Below are 21,405 nucleotides of genomic sequence, written 5' to 3' on the forward strand. Positions count from 1 at the left end.
AATTTGTTCATTCATTCACTATTCATTTGTGCTCTGTGCCAGGTTCTGAGCAAAATGGGCATTCTCCCCGTTTCCTGGAGCTTCTTGTCTTGTGTGGGTCCATCCAGAAAGCATTTATGTTTTAGCCTTTAAGACGAAATGTCTTGCAAAGTGTCATCTATGGGTCAGCCAAAGAACTGAACTACACCTTCCTGCCCTCAGCTCAAGCAACTAGTCAACCCCTGCTCAGCCTTCAAATCTCACTCAGGCATCACCAGCCCCAAGCAGCTGCCCCTCCTTTGGGATTTCTCAATCTCAGCCCCCATCACGCTGAACTCTTCCCTTTCTTTCTCTCCATTTATGTCTCTCTCATATAAACCAAGCCCAGAAGTGAGTTTGCCAAAGTGGGTGTGTCGGTGCCCCAACCCCCAGACCCAGGCTCCCTCCAGGCCATCACTCTGCCTTTCCCGAGGGTGGCCCTTCTCTCATCATCCCTGACGAAGACTGACTGGGCATTCATACGCCCAATTCTGTCCTTTGTCTTCCTGAACACACAGCTAAACTACATTCCCCAGTATCCCTTGCAATTACTCTCAGCCAATGGCTAGGATCTGTGGACGGAAGTGTCCCTGCCAGGCCCGGCCCTCAAGACCCAACACAACCACCATTCATTCTCTTTTATTGTCTGCCTATTGAACTAAGAGGACTCTGAGGGCCTAGAAAGAGGTAGAGAGTCACAAGGTGGAAGGAGCCAGAGTCCCTGAGTCCCCACCAAGCCAAGGGTACCTGTGATGTACTGTTTCATGAGCAAAGTGTCCGCTTCCTTGTGTTGAGCTGTCTGTAGAAGGTGATTTCTTGAGATATGCATGGAGCTGCCCTCCCAGATCTCCCTCAAAGAAGAGTTTGTGGCCCAACTCCCAGGAGGGCCGTCAGTTCAACTGCCATTCCCTTCAAAGACTGCTCGCCCAAGGCCATGTCCCCCATGGGGTGGCCCATATCCAGTGACATGGACATGCACCATGGATGGGGTGGCCCATATCCAGTGATTGAAGCCGAGACATAGAGGGTATAGAAGCCTGCCTGCATCACACCTGACCCTCCCTGCCCAATCCTGCTTCCTCCCCCTCCCTCCCTAATAAACCCCATGCACACTAAATTCCACCTCCACTTGGGCCTCTCGGGAAACACAACCTGTGACACCTACCCTAACTAACACATGGTGTGAGGGAGCTGCCGGGGTTCCAGCTGTCACTTCCCCATTCCAGGCAGCAAGTTGAAAAAATGGACAAAGAAGATGTCGCCATCTTAATAGGGCTTTCCAGAAGTCTCCCTGGCCACGGCTGAGCCATACTGGCCACGCCAACCCACAAAAGAGCGCTAGAAAATGTATCTTTATTCTAGGTAGCCATGTGTCCCGCTGAAAACCACTCAGGAAAAAGGGCAGACCGGAAGTGGGAGACCACAGGCAATCTCTGTCATCTGGCCCAGACGATCCTAGAAGACTCACATTTGTCACCCTCCTACTCCGTGCCCAGGCTTTCTGGTAAGTGGTTTACGTGAGTTATTGCACGTAAACTTCACAGCTCCCAGTAAGACAGGGGCTCTTCATGTCGTTCCCATTTTACAAATGAAGAAACTGCAGCTTAAGAGCCCAGGGGGTCTGGCAGCAAATCCGTGACAGAGCTGAATTCTGACCATGGACGTTTCCAACTTGGAATCCTCCACTCTTAACCCCTGCGTGATTCTGCCTCCTCGTGGAACCGTGAGCTCCTTCAAACAGGGAGCAGGTCAGTCACTTAGCATGCACGGCGCCCAGAAGAGCTCTTGGCACCTGGTGGCGACTCGGTCGGTATTTGCTGACTCGTTTAAAGGGGAGGAGACAGGTGAAGGAATCAGGGGTGGCCCTTGCCTGGGGCCGCGGTGTGGCTTGTGGGGCTTACCTATTCAGTGAGATCTGCCTTAACTGAGCTAAGTAACTGGGAAAGAGGAGGCAGAGAGAATGACCAGAGATTTATACCAGGTGCCTGTGGAACATCCGAGGGAAGATGTCCAGTTGGCAGTTGTAGTTACACATCTGAGGTGTCGGTGGGAGGTCCGGGCAGGAGCCGCGGGCAGGAAGGAGCCTCCCGCCCCGGGCAACCATCCAACCACGAGCGTGGCCAAACTCACGCAGAGAGAGGGTGCGGAGAATCCACAGTTCCGTCCATAAACCCGGGCAGAGTTTCCAACGAACAACATCCCTCCTCAGCCTTTTTCTTTTGCATTCTCCCTCCTGGGTGAATTTCCCTACTTGTTCTTTCTGCCATTTTGAAGGATGAGTGGTTTTCTGGGCACAGAGCCCACTTTGTGTGTGTGTGTAATTTTAAGGTCTTGCACCATCCCAAACACTTACCCAGATATGGGTGATATATAAATAGAGGCATCTGATGTATTTATATACGCACGCCCCACCCCCGTCTTAATGTACAGGCAACTGGGTCATTAGAATGGCCATAAAATGGCACATCTGGGTGGAAAAAACTGTGTGGACGCCTGTACCACTACCTGGAGGTTGTCATAAAAACACCAATAAGAGGAAGCAGAAGTGTGTTTGACTGGGAGAATGATTCTTGTTTCCTTTTCATTATTCTTAATAAAAGGAGATGGTGCTGAAAAATTGTGTTTCCTGGGTTATTTTCCCCAAGAGATCTTTTATAAAACACGGAATACATAACAGACCGTGTTGCAGCAAATGCCTCATTAAGGGAATATAGTTAGAAAGAAATAGTAACCAAAATGAACAGTTATTTTCTTTCTTTATTTTTTTTTACCCTCTGTAAAATGGAGAAATTGGATGCGATATGGATTTAGTAACAGCCCTCAAATAATATGGTGGGGACATGACGCTTGCACGGTAAGATGGAGTGGTCTTTAAATGCCGCTGGGTCGTAAAGGCAGCAACCTTGGGGAGCGCACGACAAGCTCCAGGAAAAGGCTTCAGTCTGCCTTCCAAAGGGTCTTCTTATCTTTTTATGGCTTCATTTAGCCACGCAGATTCGGGCTTTCCTGTCTCTCTCCTTTTCTGTCTACATATTCTTCTGGATGTCTCCCGGCTGTCTCAGTATGGGAGCTAATGAGTCCCGGTCTCCAGCTCTGACTCATTCTCCAGCTTGAGGCCCGTGTGTCAGAGAGCTTCCTGGCTGTCTCCATCTGAATGCCCCCTGGGCCCTCAGAGCCCCCACGACCCACGCTGAGCTTCTCCTCCAGTCATGTGAACGGTTGCTGGTCCCCCAAATGCCCCAGGCCATGCCCCCTCCTCTCCGAGCCTCCCCTGAAGGTAAATATGCTGACCCCTTCCTTGCTAGAGGATTGCAAAGACTAGACGATAGCACCAAAATTAAGCATGGGACTAATTTGTCAAAGCGTAGCCTCCTGTTACAATTGTTCCTAGGGATTAAAGTGCATGTGATTGTATCAGCTCAAAGAACCACACGGTACGTATAGGAAACCATCATTAATTTGGTGGTGGTGTTTCCATTTTGCAGATGGGGAAACTCAGGTTCTGAGACGTGTAGAGCCTTGTCCAAGGTCACAGAGCTAGAAAGTGTCTGGGCTGGGACTCAAACCCAGATTTGTCTGGCCCAGGAGTAGGCACACTTACCAACCCACAGGGGCCAGGGTGCCTCTCTTGGGATACGGCTGGAGAGGAGGATTCTGAGCAAAAGGCAGCAACATTCAGGCATTAGGATATTAATGCTCACGGGCCACCTCCTAGAGGGCAGCTGAGTTACCTGTCCGGCCAGACCAGATCCTCCCTTCCTTTTGCTGCTTCCCTGGCCCGCTCTCCGTCACCTGTCACTGAGAACCCTACAATACCTGTTGCATCCATCTAGCTTGACAGTTTTCAGACCATGCCCTTCAGAGCCTCGGGGTTCCCTGCAGGTGCCCAGGGCTCCAGAGGGAGCAGGGAGGAGGCCGGGTGGGAGGGAGTCCCATCCCACCCCCTTACAGACAAAGCCACTCCTATTCGTCTGTTTCACACATTGCCTTATAATAACATTTCCTGTAATCAAAACATTCTGCTGCTTTACAACAATTTTAAAACCTCAGGCACACCACAACACTGTCCCACCACAGATGAGAAACTGAGGCTCAGAGAGCAGTGGCGGCTCCAAAGCCCTGTAGCCTGCTGAAAATTGAGTTGAGATCTGTCCCAGATTGCCCCCCACTTGGCTCTACCCAGACCAGTCTTCCCACCCACCCTCAGCTGTCCAACATGAAACAGATTTAATAACCACAAACAGGAGGCATTTATCTCTGAAATAACTGTTGTGGTACAGAATAGGAAAATCGATGCATTCATTAGCACACACTAGGAATAGGAGGCAGGATGTGGACGGACGCTGGTTGCAGGCATTTGTGGCACAGGGGGATTGAGTCTCAGGAGCGGCGGTGGGTAATGGGACATCATTGGACACTCGCTGGGCTCACCCTCTGTTGATACGTGGGGGGAGCTGCCGCCCTCTTTCCCGCCCGGGTTTGATCTAAATGTATTGACTGTGACAATGTTGAAATTATATCTGGAAAAACCAGTTAGCTTTAATTTCAGTCCCCAGAGAAAATGATGATTAGAGAAATATTGATGGCCATGAAAATCAGACAGCCTGTCTGGAAGCAAGATTCAGCCCTTGAGACAGGGAGCCGGCCCAGAGCCTCAGCAATCACTCAGCCCAATGCTCTTGCTTTAGGAATGGAAGACAGATCCCAGAGAAGGGAGCACCGTGCTGAGGTCACGTGGCCAATTAGGGACAAACCAGAGATTGAAACCCGGGTCTCTGGAAGGTTCTTGAAGGCACAGACCGCATCTCAGGCATCAGTCCCCAGGACTGGCCCAGAGTCTGGCACAGCGTGGGCACTCCAGAAACATTAGCTGAATAAATGAATGAGCAATTTTCTGCCCCCAAGGCCAGAACACTTTCCAAGATACCTCATCCCTCAGAACCATCCCAGTAATGGTCAACACTAAATGTGTCAAAGGTCTTTTGCCTTGTCCTTTCACATTTTGAGCACAAAAAATTCCCGAGGAAAATTGTAGCAACTCTCACCTTAGTTGACCTAATTCTGACAGTCTGTGGACTTCCTCCAGAGTTGAGAAGCAAAAGACCTTAATTCTGGATCCTTGTAGCATGACCACCTTAGGAACATTCTGGCCTCCGAGGCTCCACCTGGAACACCACGCATTCCCCTAGTGGAGTCGTCGGGCATTACGATGAGCCCAGCTCTGGACTAGGTCCTGGTGACAGAGCATGAACACAAGTGACAAAGGGCTACCCTCGTGGATTTCAGAGAAGAGGGACAGACAATAAATGATCAGATACAGCACGTGATGCCTGCAGAATCCCTGTCAGGAAGCGGAAGGAAAGCAGGGGAAGGGGCTACATGGTTCTCACTGAAGCTGTGTCCTAACTTAGTTCTCTGGAAGCGGAGACTGGGACTCAGGTCCAGGAGAACGTGCCTGGAGGAAAAGGATCCCAGGCAGAGAGACCACTGAATGCACAGCCCCCCAGGGCAGGAGTGCCCGAGCACTAGCAAACTCCGCATGCACTGTTCTGTCCCCACCCTTCCCTCCCCCCGCAAGTGGCAGAGGAGCGACCCAGGCCTAGAAGCCATCCCCCCCATGTTGTGAACTTTGCTTGCTGCACACTTTCTAAGACGGAACCATGGCTCCGTAGGACGATTACCCACCCCATTCAGGAGGCAGTGCTTCCCAGTGTACAGAGACCCCTCCTGCACATTCGCTCACTCGGGCCTCATTATGACAGTCCCAAATGTTGTTTGCCCTACTTGATGCAGAAGGGAGATCTCTAGAGGAGACCTCAAACCCTTCCTTCCTGACATTGGCCACAGCCAGCACCATTCTCCCCCACCCCTCCTCCAAAAAGTGGTAGAGGGAACTGTCCAGCACTGGGCAGTGCTGATGCAAGGGGCTGCCGGCTGTGCCCTAGAGACCTCGTGTGTGTTCACAGTGTCCCTTTTGCTGGTGATCTTGCCCAGGGCTCTTTCCTTGCATGGGAGGAAGCCCAGCAATCTGGCTCTCCCCCGCCCTCACTTCTCCTGTCCTCTATGCTACAGGACTTTTAGATGGGTCCAGAACCTGCCTCGGGGTGGGTAAACATCTCTCCCTCTCTCTCTCCTTTCAGGTCCCCACGTTCTGGGACACTGCAATGAGACCGACCGTGTGATCTGAGTTCTAACACAGACCTTGTGGGCCTGTGCAGGCTGAGTGCAGGCTGATTGGAAGGACACATCCTAGGCCCTCAAGCAGGGGCAGCTACCAGGTTAGTGGTCTCTCTCGTGGTCTTTCTTGTCTAACAGGGTAAAGGGATTTTCGGGCTTGGCTGGGATGGGGTTGAACTGGCTTACCTTTTAGGGCCCCGTCCAGCCAAAAGCTCTAGGCTTTGTGAACTGCCCAAGGTCACACAATAGGAGGCAGCACCAGGGCCCTCTTCTCACCGGGTCAGGGGTGGGGGTGGTGAGCATTGCGATCTCTTCCCCACGCAGGTGATAACTCAGGAAAGCTCACAACATGCTGGAGAACCGCCCGCGGCACCGTAATTGCCGTGGTGAATGTGCTTCGGCACCGTGTAATCCCTAAACTCCCATTCTGCCGTTCCCTCTCCTTTCTTCTTTATGAAAATTATTATTTCACTCTCCAAACACCACGGACAATTTTAGGTATGCTGGGAAATGCTTCACATTGCGTGTTTGGATTTCTCTGCATCAAACCTTTCTTGCCTCTCACCTGGTCTGAATACACACTAGGGCACTTAGCGGGGAGCCCCTCGCTAAGACAGAGACCTTCTGTCTCTCACTTAGAGCAGAGATCCTTAGGAAATGTGTGTGGTTTCATTGTACAAATTGGGCACTGCAATTACTACAATTAACAAAAAAACTGGAAAACTTAGATTAGCCCTAAACTGACGGTACCCTTCCTTAATCAGGATTAATTTCCCAGACCCTCCCACTTTTAGGAAAAAGACATACATAAAGAAATAAGGAAACAATGATTTCTTAACCCACCTTTTTAAGCCCCACCACACGAGGGCAAATCTCCTATACCTTCTCCATCTCCATCCCCAGACAATGAATATTCTCCTCCTGACTGGCGAACCTGTAGGTTCTATGAGGTCAACGGTCAACTGTGACAAGTCACCTGGGTTCAAAATCTCCAGAGAGATGGAGAGAGGGAAGGAGGGAAGGAGGTCCAGGGCGGGATGAACCTCACAGGCTGTAGTGATGCTGGGCCTGGAAAATAAAATGTGTGGCGGGGTAAGAAATGTGGCTATTTTGCTTCACTGCTTGCTGGCTATTTGCCTCGCAAGAAGCATTTCACTACTCTGAATCTGAGTTTCCTGTCCTTAAAATGATGCCTAGCAGTAGGACCAACCCCAAAGAGTGATTATCAGCAAAGTGCATAACAAAGCACCTGGTAATAGGGCTCAATAAATGTCATAGATTTGGAAAATATCAGAGCTGGAAGCCTCCCAGGCACTGAGTTTCACCTTTCCTCCATTTCTCAGAAGTGACCCTGAAGCCCAGGGCTTGCAGAGGGTCACAGAGCACCAGTCACATCGCACTCAGGTTCCTCTGTAGCCCCCTACACAATCATTTTAGTTGCATTTTCATTTTGTAGAGCCCACCCATCACTCCCTCTGTCTGCTTCACCCCGGTATCTAAACAGAGCTTTGATAAGTGGAGTACAAGTCTCAGCAAGAAGATGAAGTATCTGAGCACCTGGCTGGCTCAGGTCGGCTGGCTTGATCTCAGGGTTGTGAGTTCCAGCCCCATGCTGGGTGTAGAGATGACTCAAAATAAAATCTTTAAAAACACTAAAAAAAAAAAATAACAAGATAAAATAATGACCATCTTTTCAAAAAGAAGATGAAGTATCAACAATATTTAAATAAACTTAAAAAAAAACAAACTAAGGCTAATCTCCCAGAAACCCTTTCACTCCCCCATAATGATTGTTTTCCTTCCCATGTGTGGAGCATCTACTCTGAGCTCTGGACACTGACACGTGTTAAATGGTTGCAGACTTGATTGTCCTTGCATTCCTTGATGTCCTTGATGTCCTTGATGTCCTTGATGTCCTTGACTGACTCTTATCCTTGCATCTACCATAAATGGGTTCCGTGTTGCTCTCTTCTTCATAATTACCATTTTAATGGTGCCCAAATCCCCTTTCACGTTGACACCACAACTTACAAAGCCATTCACCAATAGTTGGACATTTAGCTTTTTTACAGTGTTTGTTATTGTATGTAACACCATAATGAGCATCCCCATTGCACACAGCTTTCAGCATCTAATGAATTATATCCCTAGAATAAGAAGAAATTCCCAGAGGTAGGTGTTCAGGATCAAAGGGCATAAACCTCATTTGAACATTTATCTATACATTACTGTGATTTTTTTCCCCCAAAAGACCGGTACCAATTTATGCCACACCAGTGGAGTATACTGGCGCCATTTTCCCCACAAAGCCTCGTCATCTTGGGTGTCCTGGCTTTGTTTTTCTGGACCCTTTTTCTGTTTGTAACAGAAATGTAGGTTCATTATGGAAAATTTGGATAAGAAAAAAGAGTAAAAATTATCATAACCCCTGGAACCAAAAATAATCACTACTAAAAATTAAGCATATGTCTTTCCAGTCTTTTTTCTATCCATATGAGAGACTTTTTTCCCAAAATCTAGTTGATAGTCTACAATCAGTGCTATTTTATTTTGTTTTGATTTACTTATTGATTTTCCTAATTCATTGTTAAGAATGTTTCTAATATTCTGTCATATATAGATAACGTTCTTAAAGATCCCCTGATACTGGATGTTTACATTACATATAGTATCTCTATATAATAAACAAAGTTGTCATGAACATCCTTCTGGATAAATCAGAAAAGCCATCTTTGTTTATTATTACCACAGCACAAAGAACTTGAAATGAAAAAATACCCGGAACAGAGAGTATAAGTACTTTTGAGATATCTTTGGATTTTAGGAAACAACAGGAGGATGTCATATCCATCTGTGTCCTCAAGGAGGGGCGCCTGGGTGGCTCAATTGTTTAAGCGTCCGACTTCGGCTCAGGTCATGATCTCACAGTTTGTGAGTTCGAGCCCCGCGTCGGGCTCTGTGCTCACAGCCCAGAGCCTGGAGCCTGCTTCCAATTCTGTGTCTCCCTCTCTCTCTCTGCCCCATCCCCACTCATGCTCTGTCTCTCTCTGCCTTAAAAATAAATAAAATATTTTTTAAAAATTTAAAGAAGGCAGCCTGGGGTCTGAGCAGACCACAAGATGCTCAGCTGGCAACACTGAGCTGCTTCATCACCTTCAGGACTTGGGACAAGGCATTTAACCTCCACATCTGTTAAATGGGATAATACCTTCGATCATTTGTTACTTGGGACTGCAGAATATCTAAACCCCCTTTCTTCTGGGAGATTTCCAAGTTGAAAAAGAGATAAAGACCGTCTTCCCACTAGGGAAGCCAAAAGGGAGCAAAACCCTCCCTACACAACCCCAAAACACACAGAGCTAAGAGCACAGCATAGGAGCTGAGCAGAACCAGACTTTCAGAGGTGGCTGCCTCTCGTGGCTCTTGCCTATGGTTCTCCAACCTTCATATCAACTTGGCAAGTTCCCTAATATCCTTCCAGTATATTCCTTTTGCTGCTTAAGTTAAGCAAAGTGAATATCTATTGTTATCATCAAGAACTAACCAGAAGCCAACAGGTGCAGACCTGTGAGGCCTCCAGATAATTCAGGTAGATGTTCCGGAAAAACCTCGGACCCAGCATAGGCACCGCCTACTGTGATGATTACCGTTGTTGGGCAGCATAGAAAAGCCATCAAAAGACAGGACCCTAAAGCCAGGATACCTGGGATCCATTTCTGGCTCCTACTCTTACCCACTAGGTGACCTGGGCCAAGTTACTTAACCTCTCTGTGCCCCACTTTCCTCATATGCAGTACGAGGATAATAATAACACCTGCCTTTTAGGGTTGTTATAAGGAGAAAATGAGTTAAACACATATTAACTGCTTGAAGAGTTGCTTTTAAGTATGTGCTATTATCACTATAATAACAGCTAACCCGAGTATCACACTTTGTCATTTTTTACAGCACCCTCACGGCCTCCCTCCCATTTAATCCCCAAAATAATCACAGTAGAGGTGAAAGCCGTGGTTTACAGGTTTGGAGACTAAGGATCAGAGAGGTTCCTTCCTATAGGTTGTAGGACCAAGGCTCAAACTCGTGAAAGGTCAAGGTCCTTACATCTGTGAATGTGGTATGTTCTCAATAATTATTCACACACGAATCGTGATCGATGAACGAGGAACGAGTGAAGTGCCCTGAGACACCTAACATGTGCTCAGCACCCACTGCGTGTCAGGTCTGTGCTCACACATGACACAGGGGGAATTCACGTAATTTACATGTAATTTACTTATAACAGGGTGACATAGATATTCTCATCTCTCTAAGGAGGAAACTGAGGCTCGGCAGAGTTTAGTACTTTGCTCGAGGCCACACGCCTGGTGAGGAGCTGGCCCCACACTTGGCCCCAACCCTACTAACCCCTCTGAGCCCTGTTTAGACTTGAGAGGGGACACCTTTGCATTGCCTCTGCCGGTCACCTCGTTCCCCCCATTATCTCCCAGCTGAAGTGTGCAAAACGGTGATTTTCGCTACCAAATTGGCGTTTAGAAGCCGGAGATTAAATGAACAAACGTGTGACCGGTTTGTTGTGCAAGGTTTGCATGCAGCCAGCCCAGGCGTCCCTCAGCCTCGCAATCACCGCTGTTTGACTGCGGGGGTGGCTGACAATGGCTCTGCTCACTATCCTGTTTATACAATGAATCTGTAATGTAATTTCACCGGGTTCTGAAATGCACAGAGAAAACACGCGAGGACTCCGTGCCCCTGCCTAATCCATATGAAACAGGCTGGGAACACGCTAGTCAACATGCCTCAGACGAGCGGGGCTGCCGTGGGTCCATCCTCATCAAAAAAGGATTATTGTGGAGGAGAGGGTGAGCCCACGCCCCGGAGCTGGGTACGCGCAGATCCCGCAGAACTGCACGCGGGCAATTTGTGGACGCTTCACAGGCATCTGCAAGTCAACCCCTCCGGAAGGCACCCGATGAGAGACAACAGAGGTTGAAGAGCAGGAGACCCTTTCCATTCCCCAAAGCACGTTTTAATAAGCACCGTATTGTCACACACACCAAAGAACTGAGGCTCCCTCTCAACTGAAATGGGTCTTATTTCCTTTCCTGCCTCCTGTGGGTCTATGCTCTCAGATATGTGTATTCATCCAACTGTGCATTCATTCATTCATTCAGCACACATGTCTCCCACCTCCTCTAGCTCACCCCCTGGGCTAGTTGCTGGAGAGATGGTGATCCATAAGATGCACCCATTCATTTGTTAGACAATTTTATTGAGCAGCTATTAGGGGCCAGCTCCTGTTTTGGTGCCAAAACGGTCAGCAAAAGTCCTTGCTTACATTCCAGTGGGAGAGAATCAATAAGCAAGAGGCACAACATGCTTATGGTGATCAGGGTTGAGCAGAAAGATCAGGAAAGTGGGGGTTGAATTGAGACAGGGTGCCCAGGAAAGACCCCACAACAGCCTTCTGAGACCACTTTACAGAGATGGAAACTGAGGCTAAGGAAGGCCAAGTAAGAGAGTAATAACATCTGTCCTGTCTGTGCATAAAGCACCGCTGAGTCATCAAAGCACCTTCAGGAAAGACACCTCCTTTAACCCATTTGTATCAGTCAGGGTTCTCCAGAGAAACAACCAGCAGGAGATGGAGACAGAGATGATGATAGAGATAGAGATAGATAGAGATAGAGATAGAGAGGATTTTTTTATTAGGTGTGGGCTCACATGATTATGGAAGTTGACAAGTGCCAAAATCTACAGTCTGCAAACGGGGGACCCAGAAGACCTGAGAATGAGTTCTGGTCAGAAGACGAGGATGCTCCAAACTCAGGAAGAGCTGGTGTTTCAGTGTGAGTCCCAAGGCAAGAAAAAAGACGAGATCTCAGCTCAAAGGCAGTCAAGGAGGATGAATTCCCTCTCATCCTGATGAAGGTTAGCTTTTTGTTCTAGGCAGGCCTTCAACTGATTGGATGAGGCCCACCCACAGTAGGGAAAGGAACCTGCTTTACTCAATCTAGCCATTTAAGTGTAATCCTATTGGAGCCTTGGTGGCTCAGTGGGTTAAGTGACCGACTTCACCTCAGGTCATGATCTCACGGTTCATGAGTTCGAGCCTCGCACCAGACTCTGTGCTGACAGCTCAGAGCCTGGAGCCTGCTTTGAATTCTGTGTCTCTGTCTCTCTCTGCCCCTCCCCCACTCATGCTCTGTCTCTCTTTCTTTAAAAATAAACATTAAAAAATATTTAAAAAATGAGCACTGGGTGTTGTGTGGAAACCAATTTGACAATAAATTTCATATATTAAAAAATAAAAAAAAATTTAAAAAAATAAATAAATGTAATCCCATCCATGCACTGGGTGTCATATATAAGGGATGAATCACTAAATTCTACTCCAGAAACCAATATTACACTAAATGTTAACTAACTAGAATTTAAATAAAGAAATTTGAAAAAAATAAAAAAAGTAATAAATGTATCCCATCCAAAAACACCCTTATGGACTGTCCCAGAATAATGTTTGACCAAATATCCAAGCACCCTGTGGCCCGGTCAAGGTGACACCTAAAATAAACCATCACATCACTCAAAACCCTTAAAGGGCATGGCTGTGGGCCTGCCCCCTTGGTTTGTTTATCTGGTCACCCATCAAGGGACAGTTGGGTAGTTTCTGGTGTTTGGTGATTATCAATCACCATTTGCATTCAGGTTTTTGTGCGAACAACACATTGATTTCTCTTGGCAAATGCACACGAGTAAGATTTTAGGGTAAGGGTATATTTAATTTTATAACAAGCAAAGTAGGGGTGCCCAGGTAGCACAGTTGGTTAAGCACCTGACTCTCGATCTCGGATCAGTCAGTTCATGATCTCACAGTTCGTGAGTTCAAGCCCCGCATCGGGCTCTGTGCTGATGGTGCAGAGACTGCTTGGGATTCTGTCTCTCCTCTCTGTCCCTCCCCTGCATGTGCTCTCTCTGTCTCTCTCTCTCTCCCTCAAAAATAAATAAATAAACTTAAATGAAAAAGAAACAGCCAAAATATTTTCCACAGTTGCTATATCATTTTTCATTCCCATCAATCACCTGACACTCTGCATATGTGTGTTTCCTGTCTCCCTAAAGTAGAATGGAATCTCCCCAAGGGGAAGGGTGGGACGTTGTTTTTGCTATGCTCACTGTATCCCTATGTCTGGCACATAATAGGCACTCAATAAATATCTGTTGGTTTAAGGACTACACAATCTCATTAATTCCCACAATTCACAACAATCTCATGAGGAAGGCATTATTGTGCCCATGTCACAGACGAGGAAACTAAGACCGAGAAACCTTAAGGAACGTGCTTATAGTTGACTTTTTAAAAAATATTTTTTAATTTTTATTTATTTTTGAGACAGAGAGAGACAGAGCATGAGCGGGGGAGGGGCAGAGAGAGAGGGAGACACGGAATCCGAAGCAGGCTCCAGCTCCGAAGCAGGCTCCAGGCTCCGAGCTGCCAGCACAGAGCCCGACATGCGGCTTGAACTCATCAACCGCGAGATCATGACCTGCGCTGAAGTCGGACGCTCAACCGACTGAGCCACCCAGGCGCCCCGATGCTTATAGTTGATTTTGAACCCAGCTATCCACCTTGAGAACAAGCACATATAACCACGTATCCCGCTATAGCCCCCGGATGGGAATTAACACTTAATTCCTGAGCTGTGGAAAGTCACTGGTGGCTTTAAACAAATACTTTAATTTAATTACAGCGTCCTGGAATTTGAGGAAGAGTCATGAGGCCACAAGTTCGTGGTAAATGGACTAGAGCCCTAAAGCAAAATGGGTCCAGGACCCTGTAAAGTTCATGCCAATAGTCCAGATCCGAAGGGAGGCCATCCTCGGCTGGAAAGTGGATTCGCAGGGGTGGAAAGTGTGGAAGTAAACAAAGACCACCCAAATGAGGACAAACAGAGGTTATTTACTCAGAGCCAAGGAGTCGGCCACCATCGCTTGTGTCTGACAGAGACTCGAAGGCAGGCAGGAGCGGGAGAGCCATCTGGTAAATGAAGGAGGCTTCCGGAGAGTTCTGACCGGAGGCTGTGGCTCAGGCAGCTGGAGGCGGGCAGACAGTAAGTGGCCCATCTTCCACAGTGGGTTTTTGGGGGAACATACTTGGCTTTCTCTGGTGGGTCCCGAATCAGGAGCCAGGGCAAAGAATAGGAAAGCTGTCCGTCATTGCCCGAGTCCTGCCCATTCGGGCTCATTGTTGCAGAAGGTGTGGTTAGGGTTCTCTTGTCACATACAGTCAGGCCCTCGTCCCTGGGTATCTTCAGTCTCTCAGGAGAAAGAGACAGAAGGAAGAGGCAGCTGAGTGGGAGAAAGAGATCTCACTTCAGGGATAAAAACCAGGATTTGAGTTACAGCTCTGTGTCCTACAATCACAGGGCCTCACATGAAGCCTTGGCTTTCAGCTTCTTCATGACTGTGTGTGTGTGTGGCCACATCCTTGTTTTCTTAGATTAACTGGGGCGGGGAGTGGGGAGGGGGCTGTTAGGTCTGTGGCTTGTGTTTCTTTTCTTCTTGGGAACAAACAATGGCTGCTCTGGGGCTCAAGTGGGCGGATGGGAGGAGGGAGAGTGGAGGAGGCAGGCAGGGGTGGAGCAGGAGGGCTGTAAAGGGCGGATGCAATGCCCTCTACCCTGCACCCCCTCCTACAGCCCCTGGCGGGGGCGCCACCAGGCCATCATCCAGCCGAGGACACAACCCCACCCCTTGGAGCTAAACCACCTTTGCTAATTAGGTGCCTGCTTAGCTCCCCGGGGAAGGTGTGCAAACAATGTCACATCGGAGGATAGTAACAGAATTCGAGTTGCAGGCTCAGAAGAAGGTGGAAAAGTCCTGAGTCCTATCCGCCTCCTCCCTCCTCCATCGGTACAGCAACTTAATAATTTATCGAATGCCTTCCTATTTGCGAAAAATGAAGTAAGCAATGACAGAGCAGCGTTACTCTCGGCAAGGTGCCACGCCTTATCTCATTTCTGGCTTTCGGAAGCCCGTGCTATGCTATTCCCCGTTTTACAGTCAGCAAAAGAGATGCTCGGCGAGGCCAGGTAGCCTGACTCAGGTCACCTAGCTAACAAGGGTAAGAGCATAGATTCAGACCCAGGGAGCAGGTGCGTGCTGTGTGGAGGTATTGAATCTGCACGGCCCATTGAGACGGGTGAAGAGAGAGGTGGGACTTCTTCGGCGTGGAGTCCTGGCATTGAGTTTCAAAGCTTGTGTTTTGGTGAGAAGCACGGAGGCTCTGGCACCGGGCCGGCCCGGAAGGGAACCCCAGCCCTGGAGCGGATCAGCCGCCCGGCCTCGTGGAGACCCCCACTCCCTCCCTGGTCCTCAGTCCCTCGTCCCCTAAGTGGAGAGAAAACTCCGTATCAGCACACCCCACAGCGAACACGTGAACCCCTGTGTCTCCCAGAGCCTGCCCTCCTCCTGGGCTCCGGTCAGTCTCCTCCCCCTAGGATGACGGAAGCCTGGCGCTCGGGGATTGGAGAGGCGGACAGACGCGAGTTCTGGTCCTGACTTCGCCATTTCTCGTTGCATAAATGTTGTCAAGTCTCTCCGGCCCCATGAGCCTTGGTTTCCTCAGATGGGAAATGGTCACAGCGGCACCCACGCAGGGGATCCACGTGAAGGCTGAATGGGAGCAGGCCCTGGGGAGAGGTAAAGACTCAATAAAGTGAGCTTATAATTTGTTGTTGCCGTAAAGGCCTCCTGGCACGAGCTCCAGGAATTGTCCCTGACTCGGCGAAGGAGCTGCAAAACCCCAGATGAGATTGTACTTCAGCAGGGTCTTTCCTATCCTCCCCACTGCCCCAGGCCGGGTGAAGGCCCCATCCCCAGGCTCACAGCACCCGGCACAGGCCATGGGAGTTTGGTGTTTGCTGAGTGAATGGCAGAGTGGCCAAGCAAGCCGGTGACTTCCCTCCTCCAGGGCGGTGGGGGGTGGTGTTTCATGGCCGCCCTCACAACCCCCCCCAGTCTTCACTTCCAAACCACGACCGGTCAGAGCTATCATTCCGTGTGGTCATTTTTTTTTTTTTTTTTCACATCTTCAAGGACTGAGGAAGAAGCCTGGAACAGGACAGATATGAGGCAGTGATGCGGTTAAGGTCAAGGCCTCCCTGGGCTCTCACCCTCCGTCCGCCGCTCACCAGCTTTGTGGTCATAATTCCTTAGCCTGAGTTTCGCCCGCGTGTAAAGTGAAAATAATAATCCTTACCTCATAGGGCTTTGTGAGAATTAAATAAGACAAAGTAAAGAGCATCGTACTCGGTACTCAATAAAATTGTCACTTCTGTTGTCGTCGTGGTGATTAGTATCAGACCAGAAACCATTCCGAGGACCCGAAACACGCACTGCACGTAATTTTGCATTTAACTTCAAGCATCCCCCTCCAAAACCCTACCAATGGATCTGATCAAGACCCATAAACCTCTTTTTTTTTTCTCTGTTTTTGGTAGAGACAGAAAGAGAGAGAGAGAGAGAGCACATGTGCATGAACGGGGCGGGGCGGGGAGGGGCAGAAGGAGAGGGAGAGAGAATCACAAGCAGGTTCCACAGCCAAGCATGGAGCCCAACTCGGGGCTCGATCTCACAAACGTGAGATCATGACCTGAACCAAAATCAAGAGTCAGACGTTTAGGGGGACCTGGGTGGCTCAGTCGGTTGAGCATCCGACTTCGGCTCAGGTCATAATCTCACAGTTTGTGAGTTCGAGCCTCGTGTCGGGCTCTGTGCTGACAGCTCAGAGCCTGGAGCCTGCTTTGGATTCTGTGTCTCCCTCTCTCTCTGCCACTACTTGATTATGCCCTGTCTGTCCATCTCTCTCTCTCTTTCTCTCTCTCCCTCTCTCTCTCTGTCTCTCAAAAATAAATAAACATTTAAGAAAAATTTTAAGAGTCAGATGCTTAACCGATTGAGCCACCCAGGCACCCAGACCCACGAACCTCTTAAACTAGTTAATTTCCCCCCATTTTAGAGATGGAGAACCAGAGGCCCAGAAAGAGGATGTGATTTGACTCGTACGGCAGGGCTGAACCCAGATTTCCCCAATCAAATCAAGGTAGGAGCCAATGACCCCCAGTTATGGGCTATTTTTCACCAGCTGTAAAACCTCGCTTTCAGCAAGCATTTTGGAGCTCCTTGGCCCTCTGCTAAGGCTGCAACTGTTCAAGGAGACAGCAAAACAGGTGTGCAAGCTTCCGGCCTACCCTTTGGTTTATACACGGCTTCTGCGTAGTAACGGCTTCATCCTATCCAATTCGCCCCAGAGAAACAGCCAGCCCAGCCCCACTGCCCACCTGCAAGAAGGTCTTGGATGAGCACCACGAATCTGTGAATCTCATTTTTTTAATGCATCAGATGGGATGAGATGTCACACGTCACCAGACTGCTGTGAAGGTTACATAACAAAATGTATCCACAGCAGCTGGCCCTGAGCAAGTCCTCAGTATATGGTACCCGTTACTATCATCAGATTGAAAACATTAAAGGAGTAAATATCCCTCCCAAATCTCCCTTTGGGGGAACAGAAATCCACAGAACCCAGCAAACAAAGGTTTGCCAAGTCCTGCAGGTACCTGTTTTAATGAATAAATGAAAATGCTTGGTAATGAGCATAGTGATTGTTTTATGTAAATGGCACTCCCATGGAGCTTGTAAACAATTTCTTGTCTCAAGAAAACATGGCCCTCGAGAGCTTGTTTACAGCACCAATTTGCTTCCCCAACTTTCTCTTCATGGCCTGCACAGAGGAGCACTTGCCCCACGTTTGAGAAAATCATGACAAATCCTTAATTGGTGCCTCCAGTCTCCATGGTGGTTTATGGGATCCCAAGAGCATTTGGAGGCTTAGGAGACTGTTCTTTGGTTCTACCTTGTTCTTGGTCCAAGCTGGACGGGTCGGGCAATATTGAATGGAGCCAATATGTGTTTGGGTTGGGTGAAATGGGAAGCATAATATAATAGTGAAAGGAGGTCATCACCAACCAGAAGAATTTCCTGTGACCCTGGTTCACTCTGGAGCCGTGGAAAAACTAGAACTGCTCAGGATACTAGCCTATGACAGGTGCTAAATAAAGCCTCACTGAAACCACCAGGAATGTGGTTTCAGTCAGGCAATTCAGGTTTCACCTACAACTCCTTACATAATAAAAAATAGTCAACTGGGGCACCTGGGTGGCTCAGTCGGTTGAGCGTCCGACTTCGGCTCAGGTCATGATCTTGTGGTTCGTGAGTTCAGGGCCCCACGTCGTGCTCTGTGCTGACAGCTCGGAGCCTGGAGCCTGCTTAGGATTCTGTGTCTCCCTCTCTCTCTGCCCCTCCCCTGCTCACACTCTGTCCCTCTCAAAAATAAATATACATTTTTTAAAATTTTTAAAAAAGAAAACAGTCAACTGGTCCTGTCCTTTGTCATAGAAGGCACCTAAAGTCACCCCCTAAATGTGTACAGATAGCAGGATGCAACAGCACACCATATCACCAGCCCTGGACCAATCAACTGATTATTTGGGAACACTCCCAAAGAGCTACATGATCTGAAACATCTTGCATTAAGTCTTTGACTTCTTAACTAAACAAAGAGGGACATACGTTTTTATGAACCAAAAACTCTTTCCCTGACTCTCCCAAACAAAGCCTAAATTAGGATTTAAATACTAGAAGTTTGATGAGATATTAAATTGTTGGCCTGCTGAGTGAACCCACATGTCTCTGATGGCCCTGACTGTGAGCAATCATCTGACCTTCAAGAGTCAGTTGCCAAAGGATTATGAGAGTGGCAGTCCTACCAATGAACAAACAATTTCATGCTTCTGTGCCTTTGGCTTGCTGTGCCTTCTGCCTGGAGTGTCTGTTTCCAGCACACCCTCACCCTCTTACTCACTTGGCCAACTCATAGTCACCCAGTGAGGTCCCTTCTCTGTTATGCCCTCCCTGGCAGAGTCAGTCACGTAGCAGAGACTCTATATAGCATCTTTGACACTCTAATTAACAATATCAGTCCATATGTCCACGTCCTTTAAGAAACAATGAGGTTTTTGAGGTTCAGAACTAGGGTTTATCTACATATGTAGTCCCGACGTCCAGAACAGTGAATGACATTGACTATAACCTCAATGAATGCACCTGGATGGAGAGAAATGCCACCATGACCTTTTTTCTCCTACAGGGGCCCAAATGTAGGACCTTTCTTTCACACCAAGAGATCTTCCCTGAATTTCCCTCCATCAAGAGAGTGGAGGTCATACCGTGCTTGCTGTCCAAGAGACTGCAAGAGGTAGAGGACAGTGGATGTGACTGGTCAAACAGACAGCCAGAATTATCTGGTTTGGATATTGGCTATATACAGGGATACTAACAATTATGTAAATATACTGAGAAAAGTAAGGATCTTGTTGGTCGCTGTCAGAGGAGAGATTTTAAAATATGGGAAGAGAGAAAGCAGGAATGAATGGTGTTGGATTGGAATTGGAAGTATGGCTATAAATGTATGAGATAGACAGGTACACACATACATACATACACATCGACATAGAGATGTATGCGTATGCATATACACATACGTGTTTCTAGCACTGTCCATTAAAAGAACCTGGAAGCTAGAGTAGAATGAGCACCCTGAGCACTCAAACGTTGGCTTCTAAATACCATCCTTTACTAATAGGAACCAGGGGTCCTTGGAGAAACAGCTGGTTCTAGGGCTGGAGCAGGGCAAGAAAGTACAAGACAAATGTGAAATACCTCATGGCATTAAGTAGAGAAATGGCTTAAAAGTACATAGGAGCAGCTTGAGGGGACTCCCAGTGGGGAAATCTAGGACAATTTGAGCATCAGAGTAAATAATGATCACAATGGATTACAATTCATTAAATGAAATAGGAGTCCATTAATTCCATACTGGTATTGTTTAGTTAGGTAGGTAGCTAGTTAGCTAGGTAGTTAGTTAATGAACAAGTAGGGAGGAGAGAAGACTCCTCCTTACAGTGGAACTCCAACTATTAAATGTGGAAGGAGTGATAGAAATAGAAAATCACCATTGGGCAACCATCAATGAGAGGCTAATTTAGGTAGGAATTGACAGTGGATATTATGGTCAGTGGGTGGGGAGTTTCATGAGCAAGATGATATCAGCATAATCTTGGAAAATCTCACCACGTGATGTCAAGTACAAAGGGGAAAATGGTAACCTTGTGGTGGAGAAATCTGGAAGACACCAATATGATCCTCAGCACAACCCAATAATAGAGGTGAGCCTCTGCCTGGTTTGTCAAATCCCAACTACGACAGCTTCCGACTGGACGATCCTTGGCAGGTTCAGAGCGTTCTTCACCTGTCTGTGCCTCTGTTTTTTCTTCTCTAAAATGGAGATATTAATGGCGTCTACCCCATGGAGATCATATTGCAAGTTGATACTTCAACCCACACAAAACATTTAGAATTGAATATGGCACATAGCATACCTTCGATCACCGTTAGCCATTATAAATTCTATGGATGAGGACATTCAACTCAGAGAAGTAGAAAGAGCATTCTAGCCCATATCTGCCAAACTCCAAATCACATACTCCTTTGCATCCCAGAAATCAGTGAGTCCCCATGGTCAACCACCTGGCAGTTTTTAAAATGCTGTGTCGTTCCCATTTCCCTTGAAAGCAGCAAAAGTCCACAGAGGCGAACAGAGGTTAGATTTCTTATAGGGGCCACTTGACAGGTGAGGAAAGGCTTTAACTCACCCAGAATGACAGCCATAATAAACATTAGGAGAGATCTGAGCCACATGTTCTGACTCCAAAGACCTGGTTGTTTTGAGGGCCTGAAACTGATGCCAGGAATTCTACCCCTATTGGTGTTCCATTCAGAAAAAACAAAACAAAACAAAAAACAAAAACAAAGCTGAGACAGCCCTTCTAAACTTGAAATGTGCAGTGAAAGCCCTGATATGGAACCCCACCACCCCCACCAAGTACATGACAACACTGGATTAGGATAAGCAAGAAAAAGATCTGATGGGGAATCATGGCAACATAAGAGCGAGGATTATAGTCAAGGATGGACATCAGCTTGAAAACCTTCAAGGTCAAGTCAGGGAGGGTGTCAGCCCCATCTAGGCAAGTAGGAAAAAGTATCCTTTCACCTTTAAATTGCCATTTGTCATGATGTCCCTTTCTGATC

General features: G+C 47.8%; 2 long non-coding RNA genes across 2 annotated transcripts in view; one reads left to right on the top strand and one right to left on the bottom strand.

Moving 5' to 3' along the window:
* LOC122233198 overlaps positions 1-5,236 on the bottom strand; it is a 26,905-nt gene extending 21,669 nt beyond the window's left edge. The window contains exon 1 of the long non-coding RNA XR_006210702.1: positions 5,064-5,236. This is a non-coding gene — a long non-coding RNA (uncharacterized LOC122233198). The remainder of the gene's footprint in view (positions 1-5,063) is intronic.
* LOC122233199 overlaps positions 1-7,262 on the top strand; it is a 7,468-nt gene extending 206 nt beyond the window's left edge. The window contains exons 2-4 of the long non-coding RNA XR_006210703.1: positions 1,381-1,522; positions 6,159-6,296; positions 7,099-7,262. This is a non-coding gene — a long non-coding RNA (uncharacterized LOC122233199). The remainder of the gene's footprint in view (positions 1-1,380; positions 1,523-6,158; positions 6,297-7,098) is intronic.
* The last annotated feature ends 14,143 nt before the right edge of the window (positions 7,263-21,405 follow it).

This window comes from Panthera tigris, chromosome D4 (assembly GCF_018350195.1).
Source record: "Panthera tigris isolate Pti1 chromosome D4, P.tigris_Pti1_mat1.1, whole genome shotgun sequence".
Classification (NCBI taxonomy): domain Eukaryota; kingdom Metazoa; phylum Chordata; class Mammalia; order Carnivora; family Felidae; genus Panthera; species Panthera tigris.